We start from the raw sequence: 23325 nt of genomic DNA on the forward strand, positions 1-23325 counted from the left end.
TGGTTTTTCATGTTGATTTTAAAATGACCTTTATCATGTTTGAAATGTACTAATTCGTTTTTTCCTCACAGCAGGTCAACGTGTGTGTGGTTGCAACATTACGGTCCCATTGAGGACATTTTTGGAGAAAGGGACATCAGTTGCACCACAGGGCGGGAGGAGGTTGCTGACAACATTACATTTCCTTTTTACGGTAAGGATTTCTTTGTGTTTGATACTTTTGGAAGTTTGTTTTTTCATGTTAATTTTAAAATGGCCCTTTTCATGTTTGAAATGCACTAACTCGTTTTTTCCTCACAGCAGGTCAACTTGTGTTTGATGGCAACATTACGGTCCCATTGAGTACATTTTTGGAGAAAGGGACATCAGTTGCACCACAGAGCGGGAGGAGGGTGCTGAGCACGATACATTTCCTTTCTATGGTAAGCATTTTTTTGTGTTTGATGCTTTTGGAAGTTTGGTTTTTCATGTTGATTTTAAAATGTCCTTTTTCATGTTTGAAATGTACTAACTCGTTTTTTCCTCACAGCAGGTCAACTTGTGTGTGGTTGCAACATTTTGGTCCCATTGAGTACATTTTTGGAGAAAGGGACATCAGTTGCACCACAGAGCGGGAGGAGGGTGCTGAGCACGGTACATTTTCTCTTTTCGGTAAGCATTTTTTTGTGTTTGTTACTTTTAGAATTTTGATTTTTCATGTTGATTTAAAAATGACCTTAATCATGTTTGAAATGTACTTACTCGTTTTTTCCTCACAGCAGGTCACCTTGTGTGTGGTTTCAACATTACGGTCTTACTGAGTGCATTTTTGGAGAAAGGGACATCAGTTGCACCACAGGGCGGGAGGAGGGTGCTGAGGACGATACATTTTCTATCTTTGGTAAGCATTTTTTTGTGTTTTATACTTGTGGAATTTTGGTGTTCCATGTTGATTATAAAATGACCTTTTTCATGTTTGAAATGTACTAACTCGTTTTTTCCTCACAGGAGGTCAACTTGTGTGTGGTTTCAACATTACGGTCACATTGAGTCTATTTTTGGAGAAAGGGTTATCATTTGTACCGCAGGGCAAGAGGAGGGTGCAAAGCACGATACATTTTCTTTCTTCGTTAAGCATTTTTTTGTGTTTTATACTTTTGGAATTTTGGTTTTTCATGTTGATTATAAAATGACCTTTTTCATGTTTGAAATGTACTAACTCGTTTTTTTCCTCACAGCTGGTCAACTTGTGTGTGGTTGCAACATTATGGCCCCATTGAGTACATTTTTGGAGAAAGGGTCATCAGTTGCAACACAGGGAGGGAATAGGGTGCAGAGCACGATAAATTTTCTTTCTTCGGTAAGCATTTTCTTGTGTTTTATACTTTTGGAATTTTTGTTTTTCATGTTGATTTTAAAATGACCTTTATCATGTTTGAAATGTACTGATCCGTTTTTTTCCTCACAGCAGGTCAACTTGTGTGTTGTTGCAACATTAGGGACCCATTGAGTACATTTTTGGAGAAAGGGACATTAGTTGCAAAACAGGGCGGGAGGAGGGTGCCTAGCACGATATATTTTCTCTCTTCGGTAAGCTTCTTTTGTGTTTTATACTTTTGGAATTTTGGTTTTTCATGTTGATTTTAAAATGACCTTTATCATGTTTAAAATGTTCTAACTCGTTTTTTTCTCACAGCAGGTCAACTTGTGTGTGGTTCCAACATTACGGTCCCATTGAGTACATTTTTGGAGATTGGGACATCAGTTGCACCACAGGGCGGGAGGAGGGTGCTGAGAACAATACATTTCCTTTCTACGGTAAGGTTTTTTTTGCGTTTGATACTTTTGGAAGTTTGGTTTTTCATGTTGATATTAAAATTGCTTTTTTCCGGTTTGAAATGTACTAACTCGTTTTTTCCTCACAGCAGGTAAACTTGCGTGTGGTTGCAACATTACGGTCCCATTGAGTACATTTTTGGAAAAAGGGACATCAGTTGTTCCACAGAGCGGGAGGAGGGTGCTGAGCACGATACATTTTCTCTTTTCGGTAGGCATTTTTTTTGTGTTTTATACTTTTGGAATTTTGGTTTTTTAAGTTGATTTTAAAATGAGCTTTTTCATGTTTGAAATGTACTAACTCGATTTTTCCTCACAGCAGGTCAACTTGTGTGTGGTTGCAACATTACAGTCCCATTGAGTACATTTTTGGAGAAAGGGACATCAGTTGCACCACAGGGCGGGAGGAGGGTGCTGAGCTTGATACATTTCCTTTCTATGGTAAGCATTTTTTTGTGTTTGATACTTTTGGAATTTTGATTTTTCATGTTGATTCTAAAATGACCTTTATCATGTTTGAAATGTACTGACTCGTTTTTTTCCTCACAGCAGGTCAACTTGTGTGTGGTTGCAACATTACGGTCCCATTGAGTACATTTTTGGAGAAAGGGACATCAGATGCACCACAGGGCGGGAGGACGGTGCTGAGCACGATACATTTTCTCTCTTCGGTAAGCATTTTTTTTGTGTTTTATACTTTTGGAATTTCGGTTTTTCATGTTTGAAGTGTACTAACTCAACTTTTCCTCACAGCAGGTCAACTTGTGTGTGGTTGCAACATTTCGGTCCCATTGAGTACATTTTTGGTGATTGGGACATCAGTTGCACCACTGGGCGGGAGGAGGGTGCTGAGCGCGATACATTTTCTCTCTTCGGTAAGCATTTTTTTGTGTTTTATAGTTTTGAAATTTTGGTTTTTCATGTTGATTTTAAAATGACCTTTTTCATGTTTGAAATGTACTAACTGGTTTTTTCCTCACAGCAGGTCAACTTGTGTGTGGTTGCAACATTACGGTCCCATTGAGTACATTTTTGGAGAAAGGGAAGTCAGTTGCACCACAGGGCGGGAGGAGGGTGCAGAGCACGATTCATTTCCTTTCTACGGTAAACATTTTCTTGTGTTTAATACATTTGGAAGTTTGGTTTTTCATGTTGATTTTAAAATGACCTTTTTCATGTTTGAAATTTACTAACTCTATTTTTCCTCACAACAGGTCAACTTGTGTGTGGTTGCAACATTACGGTCCCATTGAGAATATTTTTGGAGAAAGGGAGATCAGTTGCACCACAGGGCGGGAGGAGGTTGCTGAGAACATTACATTTCCTTTCTACGGTAAGTATTTTTTTGTGTTTGATACTTTTGGATTTTTGGTTTTTCATGTTGATTTTAAAATGGCCCATTTCATTTTTGAAATGTACTAACTCGTTTTTTCCTCACAGCAGGTCAACTTGTGTGTCATTGCAACATTACGGTCCCATTGAGTACATTTTTGGAGATTGGGACATCAGTTGCACCACAGGGCGGGAGGAGGGTGCTGAGAACAATACATTTCCTTTCTACGGTAAGGATTTTTTTGTGTTTGATACTTTTGGAAGTTTGGTTTTTCATGTTGATATTAAAATTGCCTTTTTCATGTTTGAAATGTACTAACTCGTTTTATCGTCACAGGAAGTCAACTTGTGTGTGGTTGCAACATTACGGTCCCATTGAGTACAGTTTTGGAAAAAGGGACATCAGTTGCTCCACAGAGCTGGAGGAGGGTGCTGAGCACGACCATTTTCTCTTTTCGGTAGGCATTTTTTTGTGTTTTATACTTTTGGAATTTTGGTTTTTTAAGTTGATTTTAAAATGAGCTTTTGCATGTTTGAAATGTACTAACTCGATTTTTCCTCACAGCAGGTCAACTTGTGTGTGGTTGCAACATTACAGTCCCATTGAGTACATTTTTGGAGGAAGGGACATCAGTTGCACCACAGGGCGGGAGGAGGGTGCTGAGCTTGATACATTTCCTTTCTATGGTAAGCATTTTTTTGTGTTTGATACTTTTGGAATTTTGATTTTTCATGTTGATTCTAAAATGACCTTTATCATGTTTTAAATGTACTGACTCGTTTTTTTCCTCACAGCAGGTCAACTTGTGTGTGGTTGCAACATTACGGTCCCATTGAGTACATTTTTGGAGAAGGGGACATGAGATGCACCACAGGGCGGGAGGACAGTGCTGAGCACAATACATTTTCTCCTTTCGGTAAGCATTTTTTTTTGTTTTATACTTTTGGATTTTTGGTTTTTCATGTTGATTTTAAAATGACCTTTATCATGTTTGAAATGTACTAACTCGTTTTTTCCTCACAGCAGGTCAACTTGTGTGTTGTTGCAACATTACGGACCCATTGACTACATCTTTGGAGAAAGGGACATTAGTTGCAAAACAGGGCGGGAGGAGGGTGCTGAGCACGATTCATTTTCTCCTTTCAGTAAGCATTTTTTTTGTGTTTTATACTTTTGGATTTTTGGTTTTTCATGTTGATTTTAAAATGACCTTTATCATGTTTAAAATGTACTAACTCGTTTTTTTCTCACAGCAGGTCAACTTGTGTGTGGTTGCAACATTACGGTCCCATTGAGTACATTTTTGGAGATTGGGACATCAGTTGCACCACAGGGCGGGAGGAGGGTGCTGAGAACAATACATTTCCTTTCTACGGTAAGGATTTTTTTGTGTTTAATACTTTTGGAAGTTTGGTTTTTCATGTTGATATTAAAATTGCCTTTTTCGTGTTTGAAATGTACTAGCTCGTTTTATCCTCACAGCAGGTAAACTTGCGTGTGGTTGCAACATTACGGTCCCATTGAGTACAGTTTTGGAAAAAGGGACATCAGTTGCTCCACAGAGCGGGAGGAGGGTGCTGAGCACGATACATTTTCTCTTTTCGGTAGGCATTTTTTTGTGTTTTATACTTTTGGAATTTTGGTTTTTTAAGTTGATTTTAAAATGAGCTTTTTCATGTTTGAAATGTACTAACTCGATTTTTCCTCACAGCAGGTCAACTGGTGTGTGGTTGCAACATTACGGTCCCATTGAGTACATTTTTGGAGAAAGGGACATCAGATGCACCACAGGGCGGGAGGACGGTGCTGAGCACGATACATTTTCTCTTTTCGGTAAGCATTTTTTTTTGTGTTTTATACTTTTGGAATTTCGGTTTTTCATGTTTCTTTTAAAATGACCTTTTTCATGTTTGAAATGTACTAACTCGCTTTTTCCTCACAGCAGGTCAACTTGTGTGTGGTTGCAACATTATGGTCCCATTGAGTACATTTTTGGAGACTGGGACATCTGTTGCACCACAGGGCGGGTGGAGGGTGCTGAGCACGATACATTTCCTTTCTACGGTAAACATTTTCTTGTGTTTGATACATTTGGGAGTTTGGTTTTTCATGTTGATTTAAAAATGACCTTTTTCTTGTTTGAAATGTACTAACTCGTTTTTTCCTCACAGCAGGTCAACTTTTGTGTGGTTGCAACATTATGGTCCCAATGAGTACATTTTTGGAGAAAGGGACATCAGTTGCACCACAGTGCGGGAGGAGGGTGCTGAGCACGATACATTTTCTCCTTTCGGTAAGCATTTTTTTTGTGTTTTATCCTTTTGGATTTTTGGTTTTTCATGTTGATTTTAAAATGACCTTTATCATGTTTGAAATGTACTAATTCGTTTTTTCCTCACAGCAGGTCAACGTGTGTGTGGTTGCAACATTACGGTCCCATTGAGGACATTTTTGGAGAAAGGGACATCAGTTGCACCACAGGGCGGGAGGAGGTTGCTGACAACATTACATTTCCTTTTTACGGTAAGGATTTCTTTGTGTTTGATACTTTTGGAAGTTTGTTTTTTCATGTTAATTTTAAAATGGCCCTTTTCATGTTTGAAATGCACTAACTCGTTTTTTCCTCACAGCAGGTCAACTTGTGTTTGATGGCAACATTACGGTCCCATTGAGTACATTTTTGGAGAAAGGGACATCAGTTGCACCACAGAGCGGGAGGAGGGTGCTGAGCACGATACATTTCCTTTCTATGGTAAGCATTTTTTTGTGTTTGATGCTTTTGGAAGTTTGGTTTTTCATGTTGATTTTAAAATGTCCTTTTTCATGTTTGAAATGTACTAACTCGTTTTTTCCTCACAGCAGGTCAACTTGTGTGTGGTTGCAACATTTTGGTCCCATTGAGTACATTTTTGGAGAAAGGGACATCAGTTGCACCACAGAGCGGGAGGAGGGTGCTGAGCACGGTACATTTTCTCTTTTCGGTAAGCATTTTTTTGTGTTTTATACTTTTGGAATTTTGGTTTTTTATGTTGATTTTAAGATGACCTTTTTCATGTTTGAAATGTACTAACTCGATTTTTCCTCACAGCAGGTCAACTTATGAGTGGTTGCAACATTACAGTCCCATTGAGTGCATTTTTGGAGAACGGGACATCAATTGCACCACAGGGCGGGAGGAGGGTGCTGAGCACAATACATTTCCTTTCTATGGTAAGCATTTTTTTGTGTTTGTTACTTTTGGAATTTTGATTTTTCATGTTGATTTAAAAATGACCTTTATCATGTTTGAAATGTACTAACTCGTTTTTTCCTCACAGGAGGTCAACTTGTGTGTGGTTTCAACCTTACGGTCCCATTGAGTACATTTTTGGAGAAAGGGACATCAGTTGTACCACAGGGCAAGAGGAGGGTGCAGAGCACGATACATTTTCTTTCTTCGGTAAGCATTTTTTTGTGTTTTATACTTTTGGAATTTTGGTTTTTCAGGTTGATTTCAAAATGACCTTTTACATGTTTGAAATGTACTAACTAGTTTTTTTCCTCACAGCTGGTCAACTTGTGTGTGGTTGCAACATTACGGTCCCATTGAGTACATTTTTGGAGAAACGGACATCAGTTGCACCACAGGGAGGGAAGAGGTTGCAGAGCACGATAAATTTTCTTTCTTCGTTAAGCATTTTTTTGTGTTTTATACTTTTGGAATTTTTGTTTTTCATGTTGATTTTAAAATGACCTTTATCATGTTTGAAATGTACTGACTCATTTTTTTCCTCACAGCAGGTCAACTTCTGTGTGGTTGCAACATTACGGTCCCATTGAGTACATTTTTGGAGAAAGGGACATCAGTTGCACCACAGGGCGGGAGGAGGTTACTGAGCACGATACACTTACTCTCTTCGGTTAGCATTTTTTTGTGTTTTATACTTTTGGAATTTTTGTTCTTCATGTTGATTTTAAAATGACCTTTTTCATGTTTGAAATGTACTAACTCGTTTTTTCCTCACAGCAGGTCAACTTGTGTGTGGTTGCAACATTACGGTCCCATTGAGTACATTTTTGCATAAAGGGACATCAGTTGCACCACAGTGCGGGAGGAGGGTGCTGAGCACGATACATTTTCTCCTTTCGGTAAGCATTTTTTTTTTTTTTTTTTTTACTTTTGGAATTTTGGTTTTTCATGTTGATTTTAAAATGACCTTTGTCATGTTTCAAATGTACTAACTCCTTTTTTCCTCACAGCAGGTCAACTTGTGCGTGGTTGCAACATTACGGTCCCATTGAGTACATTTTTGGAGAAAGGGACTTCAGTTTCATCACAGGGCGGTAGGAGGGTGCTGAGAACAATACATTTCCTTTCTACGGTAAGGATTTTTTTGTGTTTGATACTTTTGGAGGTTTGGTTTTTCATGTTGATTTTAAAATAGCCTTTTTCATGTTTGAAATGTACTAACTCGTTTTTTCCTCACAGCAGGTCAACTTGTGTGTGGTTGCAACATTACGGTCCCATTGAGTACATTTTTGGAGAAAGGGACATCAGTTGCAACACAGAGCGGGAGGAGGGTGCTGAGCACGATACATTTTCTCTTTTCGGTAAGCATTTTTTTGTGTTTTATACTTTTGGAATTTTGGTTTTTTATGTTTACTTTGAAATGACCTTTTTCATGTTTGAAATGTACTAACTCGTTTTTTCCTCACAGGAGGTCAACTTGTGTGTGGTTTCAACATTACGGTCACATTGAGTCTATTTTTGGAGAAAGGGTTATCATTTGTACCGCAGGGCAAGAGGAGGGTGCAAAGCACGATACATTTTCTTTCTTCGTTAAGCATTTTTTTGTGTTTTATACTTTTGGAATTTTGGTTTTTCATGATGATTATAAAATGACCTTTTTCATGTTTGAAATGTACTAACTCGTTTTTTTCCTCACAGCTGGTCAACTTGTGTGTGGTTGCAACATTATGGTCCCATTGAGTACATTTTTGGAGAAAGGGTCATCAGTTGCACCACAGGGAGGGAATAGGGTGCAGAGCACGATAAATTTTCTTTCTTCGGTAAGCATTTTCTTGTGTTTTATACTTTTGGAATTTTTGTTTTTCATGTTGATTTTAAAATGACCTTTATCATGTTTGAAATGTACTGATCCGTTTTTTTCCTCACAGCAGGTCAACTTGTGTGTTGTTGCAACATTAGGGACCCATTGAGTACATTTTTGGAGAAAGGGACATTAGTTGCAAAACAGGGCGGGAGGAGGGTGCCTAGCACGATATATTTTCTCTCTTCGGTAAGCTTCTTTTGTGTTTTATACTTTTGGAATTTTGGTTTTTCATGTTGATTTTAAAATGACCTTTATCATGTTTAAAATGTTCTAACTCGTTTTTTTCTCACAGCAGGTCAACTTGTGTGTGGTTCCAACATTACGGTCCCATTGAGTACATTTTTGGAGATTGGGACATCAGTTGCACCACAGGGCGGGAGGAGGGTGCTGAGAACAATACATTTCCTTTCTACGGTAAGGTTTTTTTTGTGTTTGATACTTTTGGAAGTTTGGTTTTTCATGTTGATATTAAAATTGCTTTTTTCCGGTTTGAAATGTACTAACTCGTTTTTTCCTCACAGCAGGTAAACTTGCGTGTGGTTGCAACATTACGGTCCCATTGAGTACATTTTTGGAAAAAGGGACATCAGTTGTTCCACAGAGCGGGAGGAGGGTGCTGAGCACGATACATTTTCTCTTTTCGGTAGGCATTTTTTTGTGTTTTATACTTTTGGAATTTTGGTTTTTTAAGTTGATTTTAAAATGAGCTTTTTCATGTTTGAAATGTACTAACTCGATTTTTCCTCACAGCAGGTCAACTTGTGTGTGGTTGCAACATTACAGTCCCATTGAGTACATTTTTGGAGAAAGGGACATCAGTTGCACCACAGGGCGGGAGGAGGGTGCTGAGCTTGATACATTTCCTTTCTATGGTAAGCATTTTTTTGTGTTTGATACTTTTGGAATTTTGATTTTTCATGTTGATTCTAAAATGACCTTTATCATGTTTGAAATGTACTGACTCGTTTTTTTCCTCACAGCAGGTCAACTTGTGTGTGGTTGCAACATTACGGTCCCATTGAGTACATTTTTGGAGAAAGGGACATCAGATGCACCACAGGGCGGGAGGACGGTGCTGAGCACGATACATTTTCTCTCTTCGGTAAGCATTTTTTTTGTGTTTTATACTTTTGGAATTTCGGTTTTTCATGTTTGAAGTGTACTAACTCAACTTTTCCTCACAGCAGGTCAACTTGTGTGTGGTTGCAACATTTCGGTCCCATTGAGTACATTTTTGGTGATTGGGACATCAGTTGCACCACTGGGCGGGAGGAGGGTGCTGAGCGCGATACATTTTCTCTCTTCGGTAAGCATTTTTTTGTGTTTTATAGTTTTGAAATTTTGGTTTTTCATGTTGATTTTAAAATGACCTTTTTCATGTTTGAAATGTACTAACTGGTTTTTTCCTCACAGCAGGTCAACTTGTGTGTGGTTGCAACATTACGGTCCCATTGAGTACATTTTTGGAGAAAGGGAAGTCAGTTGCACCACAGGGCGGGAGGAGGGTGCAGAGCACGATTCATTTCCTTTCTACGGTAAACATTTTCTTGTGTTTAATACATTTGGAAGTTTGGTTTTTCATGTTGATTTTAAAATGACCTTTTTCATGTTTGAAATTTACTAACTCTATTTTTCCTCACAACAGGTCAACTTGTGTGTGGTTGCAACATTACGGTCCCATTGAGAATATTTTTGGAGAAAGGGAGATCAGTTGCACCACAGGGCGGGAGGAGGTTGCTGAGAACATTACATTTCCTTTCTACGGTAAGTATTTTTTTGTGTTTGATACTTTTGGATTTTTGGTTTTTCATGTTGATTTTAAAATGGCCCATTTCATTTTTGAAATGTACTAACTCGTTTTTTCCTCACAGCAGGTCAACTTGTGTGTGGTTGCAACATTACGGTCCCATTGAGTACATTTTTGGAGATTGGGACATCAGTTGCACCACAGGGCGGGAGGAGGGTGCTGAGAACAATACATTTCCTTTCTACGGTAAGGATTTTTTTGTGTTTGATACTTTTGGAAGTTTGGTTTTTCATGTTGATATTAAAATTGCCTTTTTCATGTTTGAAATGTAGTAACTCGTTTTATCGTCACAGGAAGTCAACTTGTGTGTGGTTGCAACATTACGGTCCCATTGAGTACAGTTTTGGAAAAAGGGACATTAGTTGCTCCACAGAGCTGGAGGAGGGTGCTGAGCACGACCATTTTCTCTTTTCGGTAGGCATTTTTTTGTGTTTTATACTTTTGGAATTTTGGTTTTTTAAGTTGATTTTAAAATGAGCTTTTGCATGTTTGAAATGTACTAACTCGATTTTTCCTCACAGCAGGTCAACTTGTGTGTGGTTGCAACATTACAGTCCCATTGAGTACATTTTTGGAGGAAGGGACATCAGTTGCACCACAGGGCGGGAGGAGGGTGCTGAGCTTGATACATTTCCTTTCTATGGTAAGCATTTTTTTGTGTTTGATACTTTTGGAATTTTGATTTTTCATGTTGATTCTAAAATGACCTTTATCATGTTTTAAATGTACTGACTCGTTTTTTTCCTCACAGCAGGTCAACTTGTGTGTGGTTGCAACATTACGGTCCCATTGAGTACATTTTTGGAGAAGGGGACATGAGATGCACCACAGGGCGGGAGGACAGTGCTGAGCACAATACATTTTCTCCTTTCGGTAAGCATTTTTTTTTGTTTTATACTTTTGGATTTTTGGTTTTTCATGTTGATTTTAAAATGACCTTTATCATGTTTGAAATGTACTAACTCGTTTTTTCCTCACAGCAGGTCAACTTGTGTGTTGTTGCAACATTACGGACCCATTGACTACATCTTTGGAGAAAGGGACATTAGTTGCAAAACAGGGCGGGAGGAGGGTGCTGAGCACGATTCATTTTCTCCTTTCAGTAAGCATTTTTTTTGTGTTTTATACTTTTGGATTTTTGGTTTTTCATGTTGATTTTAAAATGACCTTTATCATGTTTAAAATGTACTAACTCGTTTTTTTCTCACAGCAGGTCAACTTGTGTGTGGTTGCAACATTACGGTCCCATTGAGTACATTTTTGGAGATTGGGACATCAGTTGCACCACAGGGCGGGAGGAGGGTGCTGAGAACAATACATTTCCTTTCTACGGTAAGGATTTTTTTGTGTTTAATACTTTTGGAAGTTTGGTTTTTCATGTTGATATTAAAATTGCCTTTTTCGTGTTTGAAATGTACTAGCTCGTTTTATCCTCACAGCAGGTAAACTTGCGTGTGGTTGCAACATTACGGTCCCATTGAGTACAGTTTTGGAAAAAGGGACATCAGTTGCTCCACAGAGCGGGAGGAGGGTGCTGAGCACGATACATTTTCTCTTTTCGGTAGGCATTTTTTTGTGTTTTATACTTTTGGAATTTTGGTTTTTTAAGTTGATTTTAAAATGAGCTTTTTCATGTTTGAAATGTACTAACTCGATTTTTCCTCACAGCAGGTCAACTGGTGTGTGGTTGCAACATTACGGTCCCATTGAGTACATTTTTGGAGAAAGGGACATCAGATGCACCACAGGGCGGGAGGACGGTGCTGAGCACGATACATTTTCTCTTTTCGGTAAGCATTTTTTTTTGTGTTTTATACTTTTGGAATTTCGGTTTTTCATGTTTCTTTTAAAATGACCTTTTTCATGTTTGAAATGTACTAACTCGCTTTTTCCTCACAGCAGGTCAACTTGTGTGTGGTTGCAACATTATGGTCCCATTGAGTACATTTTTGGAGACTGGGACATCTGTTGCACCACAGGGCGGGTGGAGGGTGCTGAGCACGATACATTTCCTTTCTACGGTAAACATTTTCTTGTGTTTGATACATTTGGGAGTTTGGTTTTTCATGTTGATTTAAAAATGACCTTTTTCTTGTTTGAAATGTACTAACTCGTTTTTTCCTCACAGCAGGTCAACTTTTGTGTGGTTGCAACATTATGGTCCCAATGAGTACATTTTTGGAGAAAGGGACATCAGTTGCACCACAGTGCGGGAGGAGGGTGCTGAGCACGATACATTTTCTCCTTTCGGTAAGCATTTTTTTTGTGTTTTATACTTTTGGATTTTTGGTTTTTCATGTTGATTTTAAAATGACCTTTATCATGTTTGAAATGTACTAATTCGTTTTTTCCTCACAGCAGGTCAACGTGTGTGTGGTTGCAACATTACGGTCCCATTGAGGACATTTTTGGAGAAAGGGACATCAGTTGCACCACAGGGCGGGAGGAGGTTGCTGACAACATTACATTTCCTTTTTACGGTAAGGATTTCTTTGTGTTTGATACTTTTGGAAGTTTGTTTTTTCATGTTGATTTTAAAATGGCCCTTTTCATGTTTGAAATGCACTAACTCGTTTTTTCCTCACAGCAGGTCAACTTGTGTGTGATGGCAACATTACGGTCCCATTGAGTACATTTTTGGAGAAAGGGACATCAGTTGCACCACAGAGCGGGAGGAGGGTGCTGAGCACGATACATTTCCTTTCTATGGTAAGCATTTTTTTGTGTTTGATGCTTTTGGAAGTTTGGTTTTTCATGTTGATTTTAAAATGTCCTTTTTCATGTTTGAAATGTACTAACTCGTTTTTTCCTCACAGCAGGTCAACTTGTGTGTGGTTGCAACATTTTGGTCCCATTGAGTACATTTTTGGAGAAAGGGACATCAGTTGCACCACAGAGCGGGAGGAGGGTGCTGAGCACGGTACATTTTCTCTTTTCGGTAAGCATTTTTTTGTGTTTTATACTTTTGGAATTTTGGTTTTTTATGTTGATTTTAAGATGACCTTTTTCATGTTTGAAATGTACTAACTCGATTTTTCCTCACAGCAGGTCAACTTATGAGTGGTTGCAACATTACAGTCCCATTGAGTGCATTTTTGGAGAACGGGACATCAATTGCACCACAGGGCGGGAGGAGGGTGCTGAGCACAATACATTTCCTTTCTATGGTAAGCATTTTTTTGTGTTTGTTACTTTTGGAATTTTGATTTTTCATGTTGATTTAAAAATGACCTTTATCATGTTTGAAATGTACTAACTCGTTTTTTCCTCACAGGAGGTCAACTTGTGTGTGGTTTCAACATTACGGTCCCATTGAGTACATTTTTGGAGAAAGGGACATCAGTTGTACCACAGGGCAAGAGGAGGGTGCAGAGCACGATACATTTTCTTTCTTCGGTAAGCATTTTTTTGTGTTTTATACTTTTGGAATTTTGGTTTTTCAGGTTGATTTCAAAATGACCTTTTACATGTTTGAAATGTACTAACTAGTTTTTTTCCTCACAGCTGGTCAACTTGTGTGTGGTTGCAACATTACGGTCCCATTGAGTACATTTTTGGAGAAACGGACATCAGTTGCACCACAGGGAGGGAAGAGGTTGCAGAGCACGATAAATTTTCTTTCTTCGTTAAGCATTTTTTTGTGTTTTATACTTTTGGAATTTTTGTTTTTCATGTTGATTTTAAAATGACCTTTATCATGTTTGAAATGTACTGACTCATTTTTTTCCTCACAGCAGGTCAACTTCTGTGTGGTTGCAACATTACGGTCCCATTGAGTACATTTTTGGAGAAAGGGACATCAGTTGCACCACAGGGCGGGAGGAGGTTACTGAGCACGATACACTTACTCTCTTCGGTTAGCATTTTTTTGTGTTTTATACTTTTGGAATTTTTGTTCTTCATGTTGATTTTAAAATGACCTTTTTCATGTTTGAAATGTACTAACTCGTTTTTTCCTCACAGCAGGTCAACTTGTGTGTGGTTGCAACATTACGGTCCCATTGAGTACATTTTTGCATAAAGGGACATCAGTTGCACCACAGTGCGGGAGGAGGGTGCTGAGCACGATACATTTTCTCCTTTCGGTAAGCATTTTTTTTTTTTTTTTTTACTTTTGGAATTTTGGTTTTTCATGTTGATTTTAAAATGACCTTTGTCATGTTTCAAATGTACTAACTCCTTTTTTCCTCACAGCAGGTCAACTTGTGCGTAGTTGCAACATTACGGTCCCATTGAGTACATTTTTGGAGAAAGGGACTTCAGTTTCATCACAGGGCGGTAGGAGGGTGCTGAGAACAATACATTTCCTTTCTACGGTAAGGATTTTTTTGTGTTTGATACTTTTGGAGGTTTGGTTTTTCATGTTGATTTTAAAATAGCCTTTTTCATGTTTGAAATGTACTAACTCGTTTTTTCCTCACAGCAGGTCAACTTGTGTGTGGTTGCAACATTACGGTCCCATTGAGTACATTTTTGGAGAAAGGGACATCAGTTGCAACACAGAGCGGGAGGAGGGTGCTGAGCACGATACATTTTCTCTTTTCGGTAAGCATTTTTTTGTGTTTTATACTTTTGGAATTTTGGTTTTTTATGTTTACTTTGAAATGACCTTTTTCATGTTTGAAATGTAGTAACTCGATTTTTTCACACAGCAGGTAAACTTGTGTGTGGTTGCAACATTACAGTCCCATTGAGTACATTTTTGAAGGAAGGGACATCAGTTGCACCTCAGGGCGGGAGGAGGGTGCTGAGCACGATATATTTCCTTTCTATGGTAAGCATTTTTTTGTGTTTGATACTTTTGGAATTTTGGTTTTTCATGTTGATTTAAAAATGACCTTTATCATGTTTGAAATGCACTAACTCGTTTTTTCCTCACAGCAGGTCAACTTGTGTGTGGTTGCAACATTACGGTCCCACTGAGTACATTTTTGGAGAAAGGGACATCAGTTGCAGCATAGGGCGGGATGAGGGTGCTGAGCACGATACATTTTCTCTCTTCGGTAAGCATTTTTTTGTGTTTTTTACTTTTGGAAGTTTGGTTTTTCATGTTGATTTTAAAATGACCTTTTTCATGTTTGAAATGTACTAACTCGTTTTTTCCTCACAGCAGGTCAACTTGTGTGTGGTTGCAACATTACGGTCCCATTGAGTACATTTTTGGAGAAAGGGACATCAGTTGCACATCAGGGCGGGATGAGGGTGCTGAATACGATACATTTTCTCTCTTCGGAAAGCAGTTTTTTGTGTTTTATGGTTTTGGAATTTTGGTTTTTCATGTTGATTTTAAAATGACCTTTTTCATGTTTGAAATGTACTAACTCGTTTTTTCTTCACAGCAGGTCAACTTGTGTGTGGTTGCAACATTACAGTCCCATTGAGTACATTTATGGAGAGAGGGACATCAGTTGCACCACAGGGCGGGAGGAGGGTGCTGAGCACGATACGTTTGCTCTATTCGGTAAGCATTTTTTTGTGTTTTATGCATTCGGAATTTTGGTTTTTCATGTTGATTTTAAAATGACCTTTTTGTTGTTTGAACTGTACTAACTCGTTTTTTCCTCACAACAGGTCAACTTGTTTGTGGTTGCAACATGATGGTCCTAATGAGTAAATTTTTGGAGAAAGGGACATCAGTTGCACCACAGTGCGGGAGGAGGGTGCTGAAGTCGATACATGTTCCCTCTTCGGTAAGCATTTCTATGTGTTTTATACTTTTGGAATTTCGGTTTTTCATGTTGATTTTAAAGTGACCTTTTTCATGTTTGAAATGTACTAACTCGTTTTTTCCTCACAGCAGGTCAACTTGTGTGTGGTTGCAACATTACGGTCCAATTGAGTACATTTTTGGAGAAAGGGACATCAATTGCACCACAGGGCGGGAGTAGGGTGCTGAGCGCGATACATTTCCTTTCTACGGTAAGCATGTTTTTGTGTTTGATGCTTTTGGAAGTTTGGTTTTTCATGTTGATTTTAAAATGACCTTTTTCATGTTTGAAATGTACTAACTCGTTTTTTCCTCACAGCAGGTCAACTTGTGTGTGGTTGCAACATTACGGTCCCATTGAGTACATTTTTGCAGAAAGGGACATCAGTTGCACCACAGTGCGGGAGGAGGGTGCTGGGCACGATACATTTTCACCTTACGGTAAGAATTTTTTTTGTGTTTTATACTTTTGGAATTTTGGGGGATTAATGTTGATTTTAAAATGACCTTTATCATGTTTGAAATGTACTAACTCAATTTTTCTCACAGCAGGTCAACTTGTGTGTGGTTGCAACATTACGGTCCCATTGAGTACATTTTTGGAGGAAGGGACATTAGTTGCCCCTCAGGGCGGGAGGATGGTGCTGAGCACGATACATTTCCTTTCTATGGTAAGCATTTTTTTGTGTTTGATACTTTTGGAATTTTGGTTTTTCATGTTGATTTAAAAACGACCTTTATCGTGTTTGAAATGTACTAACTCGTTTTTTCCTCACAGCAGGTCAACTTGTGTGTGGTTGCAACATTACGGTCCCACTGAGTACATTTTTGGAGAAAGGGACATCAGTTGCACCACAGGGCGGGATGAGGGTGCGGAGCACGATACATTTTCTCTCTTCGGTAAGCATTTTTTTCGTGTTTTATACTTTTGGAAGTTTGGTTTTTCATGTTGATTTTAAAATGACCTTTTTCATGTTTGAAATGTACTAACTCAATTTTTCCTCACAGCTGGTCAACTTGTGTGTGGTTGCAACATTACGGTCCCATTGAGTACATTTTTGGAGAAACGGACATCAGTTGCACCACAGGGAGGGAAGAGGTTGCAGAGCACGATAAATTTTCTTTCTTCGTTAAGCATTTTTTAGTGTTTTATACTTTTGGAATTTTTGTTTTTCATGTTGATTTTAAAATGACCTTTATCATGTTTGAAATGTACTGACTCATTTTTTTCCTCACAGCAGGTCAACTTCTGTGTGGTTGCAACATTACGGTCCCATTGAGTACATTTTTGGAGAAAGGGACATCAGTTGCACCACAGGGCGGGAGGAGGTTACTGAGCACGATACACTTACTCTCTTCGGTTAGCATTTTTTTGTGTTTTATACTTTTGGAATTTTTGTTCTTCATGTTGATTTTAAAATGACCTTTTTCATGTTTGAAATGTACTAACTCGTTTTTTCCTCACAGCAGGTCAACTTGTGTGTGGTTGCAACATTACGGTCCCATTGAGTACATTTTTGGAGAAAGGGACATCAGTTGCAACACAGAGCGGGAGGAGGGTGCTGAGCACGATACATTTTCTCTTTTCGGTAAGCATTTTTTTGTGTTTTATACTTTTGGAATTTTGGTTTTTTATGTTTACTTTAAAATGACCTTTTTCATGTTTGAAATGTACTAACTCGATTTTTTCACACAGCAGGTAAACTTGTGTGTGGTTGCAACATTACAGTCCCATTGAGTACATTTTTGAAGGAAGGGACATCAGTTGCACCTCAGGGCGGGAGGAGGGTGCTGAGCACGATATATTTCCTTTCTATGGTAAGCATTTTTTTGTGTTTGATACTTTTGGAATTTTGGTTTTTCATGTTGATTTAAAAATGACCTTTATCATGTTTGAAATGCACTAACTCGTTTTTTCCTCACAGCAGGTCAACTTGTGTGTGGTTGCAACATTACGGTCCCACTGAGTACATTTTTGGAGAAAGGGACATCAGTTGCAGCATAGGGCGGGATGAGGGTGCTGAGCACGATACATTTTCTCTCTTCGGTAAGCATTTTTTTGTGTTTTTTACTTTTGGAAGTTTGGTTTTTCATGTTGATTTTAAAATGACCTTTTTCATGTTTGAAATGTACTAACTCGTTTTTTCCTCACAGCAGGTCAACTTGTGTGTGGTTGCAACATTACGGTCCCATTGAGTACATTTTTGGAGAAAGGGACATCAGTTGCACATCAGGGCGGGATGAGGGTGCTGAATACGATACATTTTCTCTCTTCGGAAAGCAGTTTTTTGTGTTTTATGGTTTTGGAATTTTGGTTTTTCATGTTGATTTTAAAATGACCTTCTTCATGTTTGAAATGTACTAACTCGTTTTTTCTTCACAGCAGGTCAACTTGTGTGTGGTTGCAACATTACAGTCCCATTGAGTACATTTATGGAGAGTGGGACATCAGTTGCACCACAGGGCGGGAGGAGGGTGCTGAGCACGATACGTTTTCTCTATTCGGTAAGCATTTTTTTGTGTTTTATGCATTCGGAATTTTGGTTTTTCATGTTGATTTTAAAATGACCTTTTTGTTGTTTGAACTGTACTAACTCGTTTTTTCCTCACAACAGGTCAACTTGTTTGTGGTTGCAACATGATGGTCCCAATGAGTAAATTTTTGGAGAAAGGGACATCAGTTGCACCACAGTGCGGGAGGAGGGTGCTGAAGTCGATACATGTTCCCTCTTCGGTAAGCATTTCTATGTGTTTTATACTTTTGGAATTTTGGTTTTTCATGTTGATTTTGAAGTGACCTTTTTCATGTTTGAAATGTACTAACTCAATTTTTCCTCACAGCAGGTCAACTTGTGTGTGGTTGCAACATTACGGTCCCACTGAGTACATTTTTGGAGAAAGGGACATCAGTTGCACCACATGGCGGGAGGAGGGTGCTGAGCACGATACATTTTCTCTCTTCGGATGGCATTTTTTTGTGTTTTTTAGTTTTGGAACATTTGGTTTTTCATGTTGATTTTAAAATGACCTTTTTCATGTTTGAAATGTACTAACTTGTTTTTTCCTCACAGCAGGTCAACTTGTGTGTGGTTGCAACATTACAGTCCCATTGAGTACATTTTTGGAGAAAGGGACATCAGTTGCACCACAGGGCGGGAGGAGGGTGCTGAGCACGATACATTTCCTTTCTACTGTAAGCATTTTTTTGTGTTTCATACTTTTGGAAGTTTGGTTTTTCATGTTGATTTTAAAATGACTTTTTTCGTGTTTGAAATGTACTAACTCGTTTTTTCCTCACAGCAGGTCAACTTGTGTGTGGTTGCAACATTACGGTCCCATTGAGTACATTTTTGGAGAAAGGAACATCAGTTGCACCACAGGGCGGGAGGAGGGTGCTGAATACGATACATTTTCTCTCTTCGGAAAGCAGTTTTTTGTGTTTTATTGTTTGGAATTTTGGTTTTTCATGTTGATATTGAAATGACCTTTTTCATGTTTGAAATGTACTAACTCGTTTTTTCCTCACAGCAGGTCAACTTGTGTGTGGTTGCAATATTACAGTCCCATTGAGTACATTTTTGGATAAAGGGACTTCAGTTGCACCACAGGGCGGGAGGAGGGTGCTGAGCACGATACATTTCCTTTCTACGGTAAGAATTTTTTTGTGTTTCATACTTTTGGAAGTTTGGTTTTTCATGTTGATTTTAAAATGACCTTTTTCGTGTTTGAAATGTACTAACTCGTTTTTTCCTCACAGCAGGTCAACTTGTGTGTGGTTGCAACATTACGGTCCCATTGAGTACATTTTTGGAGAAAGGGTTATCAGTTGCACCACAGGGCGGGAGGAGTGTGCTGAGCACGATACATTTCCTTTCTACGGTAACCATTTTTTTGTGTTTCATACTTTTGGAAGTTTGGTTTTACATGTGGATTTTAAAATGACCTTTTTCGTGTTTGAAATGTACTATTTCGTTTTTTCCTCACAGCAGGTCAACTTGTGTGTGGTTTCAACATTACGGTCCCATTGAGTACATTTTCGGAGAAAGGGACATCAGTTGCACCACAGGGCCGGAGGAGGGTGCTGAGCACGATACATTTCCTTTCTACGGTAAGCATTTTTTTTGTGTTTCATACTTTTGGAAGTTTGGTTTTTCATGTTGATTTTAAAATGACCTTTTTCATGTTTGAAATGTACTAACTCGTTTTTTCCTCACTGCAGGTCAACTTGTGTGTGGTTGCAACATTACGGTCCCATTGAGTACATTTTTGGAGAAAGGGACATCAGTTGTACCACTGGGCGGGAGAAGGGTGCTGAGCACGATACGTGTCCTCTCTTCGGTAAGCATTTTTTTGTGTTTTATACTTTTGGAATTTTCGTTTTTCATGTTGAGTTTAAAATGACCGTTTTCATGTTCGAAATGTTCTAACTCGTTTTTTCCTCACAGCAGGTCATCTCGTGTCTGGCTTCAACATTACGGTCCCATTGAGTACATTTTTGGAGAAAGGGACATCAGTTGCACCACAGGGCGGGAGGAGGGTGCTGAGCACGATACCTTTTCTTTCTACGGTAAGCATTTTTTTGTGTTTGATACTTTTTGAAGTATGGTGTTTCATGTTGATTTAAAATGACCTTTTTCATGTTTGAAATGTACTAAATCGTTTTTTCCTCACAGCAGGTCAACTTGTGTGTGGTTGCAACATTACGGTCCCATTGAGTACATTTTTGGAGAAAGGGACATCAGTTGCACCACAGGGCGGGTGGAGGGTGCTGAGCACGATACATTTGCTCTATTCGGTAAGCATTTTTTTGTGTTTTATGCATTCGGAATTTTGGTTTTTCAAGTTGATTTTAAAATGACCTTTTTGTTGTTTGAAGTGTACTAACTCGTTTTTTCCTCACAGCAGGTCAACTTGTGTGTGGTTGCAACATGATGGTCCCATTGAGTAAATTTTTGGAGAAAGGGACATCAGTTGCACCACAGTGCGGGAGGAGGGTGCTGAGCACGATACATTTTCCCTCTTCGGTAAGCATTTCTATGTGTTTTATACTTTTGGAATTTCGGTTTTTCATGTTGATATTAAAATTGCCTTTTTCATGTTTGAAATGTACTAACTCGTTTTTTCCTCACAGCAGGTCAACTTGTGTGTGGTTGCAACATTACGGTCCCATTGAGTACAGTTTTGGTGAAAGGGACATCAGTTGCACCACAGGGCGGGAGGAGGGTGCTGAGCACGATACATTTCCTCTATTCGGTAAGCATTTTTTTGTGTTTTATACTTTCGTAATTTTGGTTTCTCATGTTGATTTTAAAATGACCTTTTCGTTGTTTGAAATGTACTAACTCGTTTTTTCCTCACAGCAGGTCAACTTGTGTGTGGTTGCAACGTTACGGTCCAATTGAGTACATTTTTGGAGAAAGGGACATCAGTTGCACCACAGGGCGGGTGGAGGGTGCTGAGCACGATATATTTCCTTCCTACGGTAAGCATTTTTTTGTAATTGATACTTTTGGAAGTCTGGTTTTTCATATTGATTTTAAAATGACCTATTTCGTTTTCGAAATGTACTAACTCGTTTTTTCCTCACAGCAGGTCAACTTGTGTGTGGTTGCAACACTACGGTCCCATTGAGTACATTTTTGGAGAAAGGGACATCAGTTGCACCACAGGGCGGGAGCAGGGTGCTGAGCAGGATACATTTTCTCTATTCGGTAAGGATTTTTTTGTGTTTTATACTTTCGGAATTTTGGTTTCTCATGTTGATTTTAAAATGACCTTTTCGTTGTTTCAAATGTACTAACTCGTTTTTTCCTCACAGCAGGTCAACTTGTGTGTGGTTGCAACATTACGGTCCCATTGAGTACATTTTTGGAGAAAGGGTTATCAGTTGCACCACAGGGCGGGAGGAGTGTGCTGAGCACGATACATTTCCTTTCTACGGTAACCATTTTTTTGTGTTTCATACTTTTGGAAGTTTGGTTTTACATGTGGATTTTAAAATGACCTTTTTCGTGTTTGAAATGTACTATTTCGTTTTTTCCTCACAGCAGGTCAACTTGTGTGTGGTTTCAACATTACGGTCCCATTGAGTACATTTTCGGAGAAAGGGACATCAGTTGCACCACAGGGCCGGAGGAGGGTGCTGAGCACGATACATTTCCCTTCTACGGTAAGCATTTTTTTTGTGTTTCATACTTTTGGAAGTTAGGTTTTTCATGTTGATTTTAAAATGACCTTTTTCATGTTTGAAATGTACTAACTCGTTTCTTCCTCACTGCAAGGCAACTTGTGTGTGGTTGCAACATTACGGTCCCATTGAGTACATTTTTGGAGAAAGGGACATCAGTTGTACCACTGGGCGGGAGAAGGGTGCTGAGCACGATACGTGTCCTCTCTTCGGTAAGCATTTTTTTGTGTTTTATACTTTTGGAATTTTCGTTTTTCATGTTGAGTTTAAAATGACCGTTTTCATGTTCGAAATGTTCTAACTCGTTTTTTCCTCACAGCAGGTCATCTCGTGTGTGGCTTCAACATTACGGTCCCATTGAGTACATTTTTGGAGAAAGGGACATCAGTTGCACCACAGGGCGGGAGGAGGGTGCTGAGCACGATACCTTTTCTTTCTACGGTAAGCATTTTTTTGTGTTTGATACTTTTTGAAGTATGGTGTTTCATGTTGATTTAAAATGACCTTTTTCATGTTTGAAATGTACTAAATCGTTTTTTCCTCACAGCAGGTCAACTTGTGTGTGGTTGCAACATTACGGTCCCATTGAGTACATTTTTGGAGAAAGGGACATCAGTTGCACCACAGGGCGGGTGGAGGGTGCTGAGCACGATACATTTGCTCTATTCGGTAAGCATGTTTTTGTGTTTTATGCATTCGGAATTTTGGTTTTTCAAGTTGATTTTAAAATGACCTTTTTGTTGTTTGAAGTGTACTAACTCGTTTTTTCCTCACAGCAGGTCAACTTGTGGGTGGTTGCAACATGATGGTCCCATTGAGTAAATTTTTGGAGAAAGGGACATCAGTTGCACCACAGTGCGGGAGGAGGGTGCTGAGCACGATACATTTTCCCTCTTCGGTAAGCATTTCTATGTGTTTTATACTTTTGGAATTTCGGTTTTTCATGTTGATATTAAAATTGCCTTTTTCATGTTTGAAATGTACTAACTCGTTTTTTCCTCACAGCAGGTCAACTTGTGTGTGGTTGCAACATTACGGTCCCATTGAGTACAGTTTTGGTGAAAGGGACATCAGTTGCACCACAGGGCGGGAGGAGGGTGCTGAGCACGATACATTTCCTCTATTCGGTAAGCATTTTTTTGTGTTTTATACTTTCGTAATTTTGGTTTCTCATGTTGATTTTAAAATGACCTTTTCGTTGTTTGAAATGTACTAACTCGTTTTTTCCTCACAGCAGGTCAACTTGTGTGTGGTTGCAACGTTACGGTCCAATTGAGTACATTTTTGGAGAAAGGGACATCAGTTGCACCACAGGGGGGGTGGAGGGTGCTGAGCACGATGTATTTCCTTCCTACGGTAAGCATTTTTTTGTAATTGATACTT

This window comes from Schistocerca americana, chromosome 9 (assembly GCF_021461395.2).
Source record: "Schistocerca americana isolate TAMUIC-IGC-003095 chromosome 9, iqSchAmer2.1, whole genome shotgun sequence".
Lineage (NCBI taxonomy): Eukaryota > Metazoa > Arthropoda > Insecta > Orthoptera > Acrididae > Schistocerca > Schistocerca americana.